We start from the raw sequence: 9691 nt of genomic DNA on the forward strand, positions 1-9691 counted from the left end.
ACTGCTCTAGCAGAATATCATGGATTAGGTAATTTTTAAGAACAAAAGTTTATCTTCCAACAATTCTGAAGGCTATGAAGTCTAAGACCGAGGCTCTAGTGGAGGCGGTTGTCTAGTGAGGGTTACTGCTTACCTCCAAGATAGTTCCTCAATGCTATGTCCTCTAGAAAGGAGAAACATCGTGTCTTCTCATGATAGAAAGCCTCCTCCCAACCCCAAGTCCAGCAATGGACAAAGAGATACCTTGTTGGTAGTGTTGTTCTTTTGTCAGTCAGGGGTGGAGTAGATGGCAGTCCTTTGTTGTTCCTAGCTTGATGCTTGGCTTGATAGCCAAAGCTGTCTGATACCTAGGACTCATAAAAATGAAATCAAATCAAATCCAGGCAGCACAGCATAGGAGGAGGAAGACAGACAGAGACCTGCAGATTGCCATGCAAGCCACCATGTACTGTGCTGCTATGCCATGCAGCACAGATGGAGGATGTTGCCCAGGGGACAGCCAGCTTCATGGCCAGCCCGTAGCAGGAGTCATACCAATGTGTGAGTTTGTGGTGGTCAGATGGGGGAGAAAGAAATGGAGCAGCTTGAGCATTATGAAGAGAGATGGAACTGGAGACTCCAGGATGGAGTGTCGTGAGTGCTAGCCCTGCCACCTGGGGTCATGGAAAGATCCTAGACCAAGGGACTGTGTCTAGGTCTGTAGCTATACAGCAGCAATAGTCAGTGTTGATGTCCCAGGTTATGTTATCACAAGAGAACATGGGATATCCTGGTCAGGATCCAGGGACCATCCTGGTCAATTGCCAGGGACCACATGGATGCCTGCAGGCTGTGCATAACTGGCCCTACCCCTCACTGGATGTGGGACATGGGAAAGCTGGCCTCATCTCTCACCAGTGGGTGTCATCCTTTGGGAGAACAGGCCCTGTGCCTCACCCAGGCAGCCCAGTGGAGCTGGTTCTGGTGGCACAGGTATTGGTGAGCCAGCTGCAAAGGCACGAGTATGGGAGAACTGACCCTGCTACTTGTCTGTCATGGGGTGGCACAGGCACAGATGCCCTTCTACTACTCATCACCTCAAGCAGTCTGGAAAGCTATCCTCAGGGTCATGAGCTTGGAAGAGCTACGCCCGCGTGCCCTTCACCAGCTGCACTTGGCCGTGCACCTCATTTGAGCAACACAGCAGAGCTGACCTTGGTGGAGGAGGTGCGAATGAGCTGACCCCAAGGATGAGAAGCCAGAAGTGTTAGCCCACAACTTGTCTGGGGGTGAGGGGAATGCCCTCCTGCCCCCTCGCCCCTTGCTCCCCTTGCTACCCGAGGCAAGCAGGAGAGCTGACCTTGGAGTCATGAGAGTTAGTGAGCCGTCCCTGCCCCTCCCCAGCTGCAGCACTCGGGAGAGTGGGCTATGCCCCTCACCTGGGCAGCACAGTAAGGGATGAAAGTGAGCCAGCCCTCCACTCGTCTGCTGTGAGGTGGTGTGGGGATGGGGATGATGCCATCTACCTCCTTCCTTGACACCTACAATAGCCAGGAGAGCTGACCCTGAGTTTGTAAGAGCAGGAGAGCTATCCCTGCCCGCTTCACTGGCTGTAGCACTCAGGAGAGAAGGCCCTGCACCTTAAGAGGGCAATACAGTGGAACTGGCCCTGATGGCAAAGACACAGGTGAAACAGCCATGAGGGTGTGAGAGCTGGAGAGCTGTCCCAGCCCCTCACAGGCTACAGTATTTGGGAGAGCAGGCCCCAAACCTTGACTGAAGCTGGCTCTGGAGGTGTGGGTGTGGGTGAGCTGGTCACAATGGTATGAGAGCAGTAGAGCTGACTCTGCCTTCTGCCAATGGCAGCATTGGGTGGCCTAGCTGGAACAGTCCTGGAGAGCTTGCCTTGGTGGTGGTGCAGATAAGGGAGAGCCAGCAGGCTGACCAGCTCAGCTACCACCCAGGCCCAGATCCAGGGCTCTGAATTGGCCCACCCCAAAATCTGTATCATCTGTGGATGGTTGGGATGTGTAAAAGAGCCAGTCCTATTGTTTCAAAGCTGCAGGATCTCATGACATAGGACATCTCCATAACAACAAGATAGCTAAAAGGAGTCCAGATGAGAACCAATATTGATCATGTCACAGAAGCCAGAGATCTCAAACCAGACCAATGACTCATTGAAATGAACATTTGCAAGTGAACACGTGTGGACAGAGGGACATACTGTGGGACGCACTGTGTCAAACTACAGTTTCCACAAGGAAATGTTTTCTATGCTTTTTTGTTGTTTGTTTGCTTGTGTGTTTTATTTTGGGGGGAAGGTTGCAAGAGCAAAGAGTGGATATGAGGGGACAGGGAGATGAGCAGGACTGGGGTGCATGGTGTGAGACTCATGAGGAATCAATAGAATGGTTTTTAAAAACCAAGAAAGCGAAAGGACAAGCTAGCCAAACATTTTACAAGGCTTCTATTTTTATTACATATTAATTATATGAATTTATGGCATTTCCTCACACAGATATATGATGCTTTGGTTATGTCTATTCTCTCTTACTCCCTCAAAGCACACCTTCCCGTTTCTTAGCAGTTCTTATACTTTCAGATTCCTTCAACTACTACAACATATTATTACTGTTGTGTATGTTTGGGTGTATAATATGTGTGTAAGTATTGGCATCCACACTCGTCAGCATGCGAGAGCATGCCACAGCATCTCTGTGGAGGTCACAGGACAACTTTCAGGAGTTGGTCTTCTCTTTCCACAATGGGATCTAGGAGACAGACTCAGTCATTATTACCTCCTGAGCCATCTCCATCTTCCAGGTTCCTCACATGAGAGAAAACACGTGCTATTCATTTTTGCGTCCTTATTTTGTGTGCCTTATTTTCTTTAGCATGATGTCCTCCAGTTCTGTTCATTTCCTTGCAAATGACATGATTCATTCTTGTTATGACTAAAGAAGACTTCTTTGTTTGTATATACCACATTTTCTTTATCGCTTCATTAGTTGATGGACGCCTAGGCTGAGTCTGCATTTTGGCTACTGTAAAGAGTGTTGTGATAAACACTGATTATAAGTACCTTAGGTTTGTTTGTTTGTTTTTTAACTTCATTTCCTTCAAGTGAATATGCAGAAGTGGTATAACTGGATCATATGGAAGTTCTAGTTTTACTTCTTCAAGGAACTGCTACATTGTTTTCCACGATGGTCAAATGTGGTGGTTTAAATGATTATGGCCCTCATAGGCTCGTATATTTGAATACTTGGTAGAACTGTTTGGGAAGGATTAGGAGGTGTGGCTTTTTAAAAGAGATGTGTCACAGAACTTTGAGGTTTTAAAACACTCAGGGAACTTCTAGTTTTTTCTCCCTGACTAGTGGTTATGGATCAGGATGTGAATTCTCAGTGTACCTTTATTTCATCATCATGGCCTCTAACCCCAACTCTATGAGCCCACTTAAATATTTTCTTTTAACTTACCTTGGTCATGGCATTTTGTCATAGCAATAGAAAAGTAACACACTGAACTAGTGTACAGGCCCACCAACAGTGAATAAAGATTCCTTTCCCTTCTCCTTACTAGTTTTTATGATCTATCTATCTACTGCCATTCTGACTAGGGTAGGATGAAATATTGAAGTAGTTTTTATTTATATTTTCCTGATAGTTAAAGATATTACCTGATTTTTTTGTTCATACATTTGTGATCTATTTGTAAAAAAAAAAACATCTTTTATAAAACCCTTAGTCCCAGTGATGAAAGATGAGCCCTTGCTGGCCCAATCACCCCTTAAAGGCCCAGAGTTTCAGAAGAAGCATATTCACACCATGGCTGCAAGGCTTGGCTTACACTGCCAACAGGCCCTTCCTCATCTTTATGCTGCCTCTTCATGGAGGAACTCAGGGAAGCCCTGTTGCCCAATGCCACTTATGGAGCACGTTCACACCCCTACTCTTTGGGCTTTCCTACCTCTCAGAACCTCAAAGACCATTGCCTGGATTTCTGATGCTACTCAGGCCTTCCCTTCCTGGGTAGAAAAGATGATAAATTTCCTCCTTGAGTCATCAACATTTATTCAACTTGAGCCTCAGCTGTTCAGAGCCCTCGTAAGTGATTGCAAGTTTGTGGTCTGGGGCATGATATGAGTTAATTGTGAGTTTATTGTAGCCCACTATCTTCAGGAATGAGAGATTTCACCAGAGGACAACACTAACAGAAAATCCAGCAGTGGGTCAGGAGAAGGCAATGATAAATAGGCAGGTTTTAACATGCCTCAGGTATTACAGATAGTTTTATGTGCCAGGACCAGTAAGATGAGAGAGAAATGAGTATGGGGATTCTGTGTATAAGAGGTTGGAGTGAAGAACGAAGAAAGAATATTAGAAAGAACATTTGAATGGGATTTGAGTTTTTATTGGAATTTATTGGTTCTTTTGAGGGAAAAGAGTTTAATGATTTCTTCAAATATGTGCAAAGTGTACGAAAACCTAAAGATATCTGGGCTGGTTTGGGAAAGGAGCTTTTCAAAGAAATGCAATTTGGAAGTCTCTCTCTGCCTGTGTATAGAGAAGAACATATATTCTATACTAAATATATTGACAGAATAAATGACAAGAATTGACAAATTTTAGTGGTACATTAGAATCATTCTACCCAATATTAGTTTAGCATGATTCATGTCTTGGAAAGAAGTAGAGATTTAAAGTTGAACACATAACTGTTTCCTACTTAAAAGTTGGAGGAGGAAGAAGAAGAGACTCAGAGAGAGCCCCTAATAACCAAGGTGTACCTGAGAAGTTTCTTACTACCCAACAGGGTGTAAAAATCAAATAGGTAAAGAAATATGGGGTCAAAGCAGGTACTTTTTGAACAAGTAGCTTGGAAGACTCAGGAAAATGCAGAGGTCGAAAAGATAGGAAGAGCAGGAAGACAGGTCTGGATTCAGGAAGCTACACAAAAAGGTGGGAAAGCTGGTGGAAAACTGAGAAGAGAACAAAGAATGAGGCAAAGAATAAGTTACAGAGGAACAAAAAAGTGACCTGGCTGTGCAGGCACAGGGCAAAACATCCAGTCTTTGGCGAGATATTACCAGAAGCATTTTCATTTACATCACACAAAAGAAGAGCCAGAAAAACACCATTCCCAGTGGACAAAGAGGGCAAATGGATAACAAAGGGATTCCAAATAGCAGAGTCTTTAATGTGTATTTTTACTTCTGCCTTTACCAAAAGATATTATATTTTGATGGGAGGTCTGTGGGTTGCACTCTGAAAGCAACCACAGGCAGACATATTGTCTCCCAGGGAACCAGTTCCCAGTAACTCTCTTGGTTCCTGATCCCCCTTTCAGCCCCACCCAAGGCTACTGCTGAGTAGGGTAGGATATTTTTTTGTCTTCCTTTGTGTTTAACTCTTAGGCTTGTTTTCCAGCCATAGAGTCCCTGTTCCATACCACATGATGTGGCTGGGGCCAGTATGCCTAAAATAGACCTGAACATCCTTCGCAAAAAGCTGGCTGAAATGAAACCCACAGGGACTCGTGACACTCAGTTGAATGGACACAGGGAATTGCCAGCAGCCACTGGGGAGAGGGCAGCAATTATTGTGAGCATTTGCAGAGAGGGGGTGTTACCCTCCGTAGCTTCCCAGATTGCACTCACAATGCTGCCCATCTCTTAGGAAGCAGAAAAGATGACCACATCCCTTATAGCCCGATGAGCTTAACCTGGCTTCTGGAGAAGGCGTTAGAGCAAATCATCAAGCAATCAATGTGTACTCAGCCAGAGTGGGCAAGGCCTATGTAGCTGCAAGGAGTAAATCAAGTTGGGCCAATTTAATTTCCTTCTATGATAGAGTGACAGGCTATGTAGATAACATACAAGCAATAGATGTAATCGACCCGAGACCCCAGCAAGGCATTTGCTCCTGCCCCACGTGACAGCTCAGTGACAAGCCAGCTTGCTATAGCTCAGGACAGGGGTCATCAACCCAGGAGTTCTTACACAAGATGGTGGGGGGAATCTGGTTCCTGTCACACATTCATCCCTCTGCTCTTTACTGCAATGAGATGCTGTTCAGAGCCACACAGTTCTATTTGGCCTCTTGGTTTTATTCACCACTGGCCCTTAATGCACGCTTATTGAATAAATGCTTATGTCGTAGTTAGCAGTGTTAGGGGACAGACACAGGGGAGTCGAACGTCAGTCCAGCAAAGTCCTGACATGCCATAACCCACTGTGCATACATGTGTGGTGCGTGCATGAATGTGTTTATGCCTGTGTGCTTGTGAGCATGCGCGCGCGTGTGTGTGTGTGTGTGTGTGTGTGTGTGTGTGTGTGTGTGTGTGTCAGAAGTCAACCTTGAGTATCTAGTTCAGGTGTTACCCACGTTGTTTTTTGAGACAGAGTCTTTCATTGTCCTAGAGATTATCAATTCAGCTAGGCTGGTTGACCCTTGAACCCTGGGGTCCTACCTGCCTCTCTCTCCTCAGTGCTAGAATTACAAGCACACACCACCGAGCTAGCATTTGTAGGAGTGTCCTGGGGATGGAACTCAGGTCTTTATGCTTCTGAAATAAGTGCTTCACCAACTGAGCTCTGCCTCCAGCCCCCAAAACTTACATGTACATTCTTAGCAAACTGAGAAAAAGTATATGCTACATGAAAAACGGGATTTGCTTTTCAATGTTTATTAGCCATGTAGACCAGTAGTTTTGATATTAGGGTTTTAATAATGCAAACTTGAACAAGACACAGGAAACAGACCAGAGTAATAGGGACATGAATCAAGGTCCAAGACAGAACTATTCAGATATAGTTGGTCTATGGTGAGAGGTAGGCCAAACTAGACACCCCCCAGGTGGCAGAAATTGTCAAGAATAAATGAATTGTATAAGGTAACTCTCATCTAGGCCGGAGGAGCAGATCCTATGGGCTTTCCCGTCCTACTGTGGGGAGGATGATGAGAAGCTGAAAGGAATGAAAATGAAAATGACTGGGGTGATTCAGTAGGTGGGGAAATGCGAGGCTTGAGCTTGAGAGAAATGGTAGATGCAGCTCTACTGAAGAGAGGGTGTCAGGTGTGACACTTGTCCCCCAGGGCATAAGAGCCATAAATATAGCACAGCTCATCACCTTTCATTGTTCCTCAGAGTAAGGAAAAATCAAGTGCAAGATTTTATTATTAAGGTTTGATTCCCAGCCCCAAATAAGACAGACATAATTTTTATATTGAAAATGCCTAAAGACTTATCTCAAAACACCAGAAAAAATTCTGGAGAGATGGATGAGTCAATAGAATACTTGCTGAACAAGCACGAGGACCTAGATATGATCACCAACAGCAGGCATGAAGGATTTGGTGACACATGGCTGACTGTAATCCCAGAACTATGGAGGCAGAGAAATGAGGACCTCTGGGGCTTAGCTGAGTCAGTGACCAACAGGGAGACTCAGAGAGCAAGAAAGGGGCAAGCCACCAAACAGAGGAGCAGACCTTTGATTTCATGAACAACACACAATAGTGTGTGCCCAGCCTTCCTTTGCCATGATGGGGCTACTTCTGGGATAGTTCTCTGAACAGGTGTTGTGTGAGCACTGAGTCTAAGGTCTCCATCTTCTGATGTTTGTGCTAGAAGCCTCTGCTTAATGATGCTAGGGCTGCCTGGTGAAGAAAGTTCGGGGAATTGAAGAAACAAACCCCACACACTCCTTTTTTAATTAAATTTTTATTTTTTTAAATATTAGTTAGTTTATTAATTTTGTATGCCACACACTTCTTTTTCTCTCCAAATGAAGTTGTTTCCTAAATTGCAATTGTTGTTTTTCTCATTGCTGTAACAGAATATGTAACAGGAGCCATTTAAGGAAGGAAGGAAGGGCTGATTTGGCTCACAGTTTGAGGGGACAAAGTCCATCTCCGTGGAGAAGGCATGTAAGTAAAATCGTGAGGCAACTAGTCACATTGCACCTGCTGTCTGGAAGGGAGAAAGATGAACGCTGGTACTCAGTTCCGGCTCTCCTTTTTATTCAGTGCTGGATCCCATCTCATGGAACAGTACCAACCACACTTTGGTGTGTGTGTGTGGGGGGGGTCAGTTAATCCAGTCTAAAAACTCCCCCACAGACATGCTCTTAGGCAGTTCTTGATGACAACCAATATTAGGCATCACAAATATTTATCGGGTCTCTACCTCACCGTACAGTTGTTCAGGTTTCTTCATCTGCTCTCTGAGGAAAATTTAATGTGCGACGATCTCTCCTTGTTCTCTCTTCATTTCCAGTGCATCTCACGGGGTCTGGCTGAGAGCAAACACCCTGAGCTCTAATAATTCTCTACAGACTCTAATAGAGAGATCTATCACCGCCATTGTAAGCCAGAAAATTCACAGCGCGCAGAACACATGGGAACAGTGGCGAGCCAGCAGGAAGAGAGTTGCCTTTGTTACAAGGATTTCACAAGTCGGAAGCTGAAATAGGTGAGCTATCTTTTCCCTATGGAGCTGGCCCACCTCTGGCTTCCCTGGTTTCAGCCAGTGATCTGTGACTCTAGCCCAAAGCAGGAGGCCTTCACTGAAATGCTGTCCCTCCTCAAGGTCTAGATCAAGTCCCACTCTCTGTACTCTACCCTTGATAGACAGACTCCATCTCTGGCGCAGCCAAAGCCTCATCACCAGGACTTTGTTTTGCTTTGTGTTTATCTCCATTTAAGTCTTAAATTGACTTTGCATTCTCCCCATTTCTTCCCACCTGTCACACATCCTGTGGGGACCCCCAGAGACACAGCATACAGGGGAAAGCCCTTTCCTCCCAAATCCTTGACAGGAAGATAATGAATGAAAGCCCAGGGCCACTTGCCCTTTCATCAAGGCCGCCAGATTTCTGCATTACTTTTCATCATCACAAAAGTGATGTTTGGTTCAGAAGTTTTGGAACACACACAGAAATAACGCTTGAAAGTCATGCACGCCCCTAGTGCATTTCCTGACAGTACAAATAGGCACATATTTTCAAGGAAATTGGAACCATATTATGCAGTTTTTCTGTGCTTCTTTCCCTTTTGATATTTCATGAGGACATATCATGTTGTTAAATATCTTTCCAAAGTATAATTTTTTTTTGTGGCTGCAAAACACGGCACCATATGGACCCGCTCTGCAGTTTCGTACTGTTTTGAACATTCCAGACATTCCTGTTCTCAATTTTAAAGTTATTCATCTGTGATAACTGTGTGTACATGCAGAGGCATGGCATTGATTCATGTGGAGGCCAGAGGACAGTTTTTGTGGAGCTGGTTCACCCTTTTCCACTTTCCAGGCTCCTATGGCAAACATCTTAGGAATCTGGGAGTCTCTGTCACTTCTTACTTTCTCTTCTCTACTCCAGCCGTCACCTTCAGGCCTGTGCTCCACTCTATGTCAGGCCTGTGACATATTTACTTGAAAAGTTTTCAAACCATACCCTGTTTTGATCAGCCCCTCTACCTAGGATCTCTGTTTTGTTCTCAGGTCTAAGCAAAGAAGCTAACGCTTACGACTCTCATGAAAGTCTGACCCCAGACCCTTAGTTTTCCTTTGCTATACCCAGCCCAGTGCCGCAAGGACCAGCCCTCCAGAGCTGAGCCAATAATGGGCTTTATTGTTCTTTCCCTCTTTATAGTCTTAGGCCTTTGACAAGTTCCTTCCTTTGAGTGTCTCTCTTTTCTTCTTG

The 9691-nt window shown here is 45.0% G+C and overlaps 1 non-coding gene across 1 annotated transcript; it reads left to right on the forward strand.

Annotated features, from left to right (window-relative positions):
- The first annotated feature begins 217 nt into the window (after positions 1-217).
- On the forward strand, positions 218-360 carry LOC129688246 (small nucleolar RNA SNORA48). Its single transcript, XR_008721895.1, has one exon. It is a non-coding gene; the product is annotated as a small nucleolar RNA SNORA48 (small nucleolar RNA).
- The last annotated feature ends 9331 nt before the right edge of the window (positions 361-9691 follow it).

The sequence above is a fragment of the Psammomys obesus genome, unplaced genomic scaffold (assembly GCF_907164565.1).
Source record: "Psammomys obesus unplaced genomic scaffold, mPsaObe1.curated_primary_1811, whole genome shotgun sequence".
In the NCBI taxonomy this organism is placed as follows: Eukaryota; Metazoa; Chordata; class Mammalia; order Rodentia; family Muridae; genus Psammomys; species Psammomys obesus.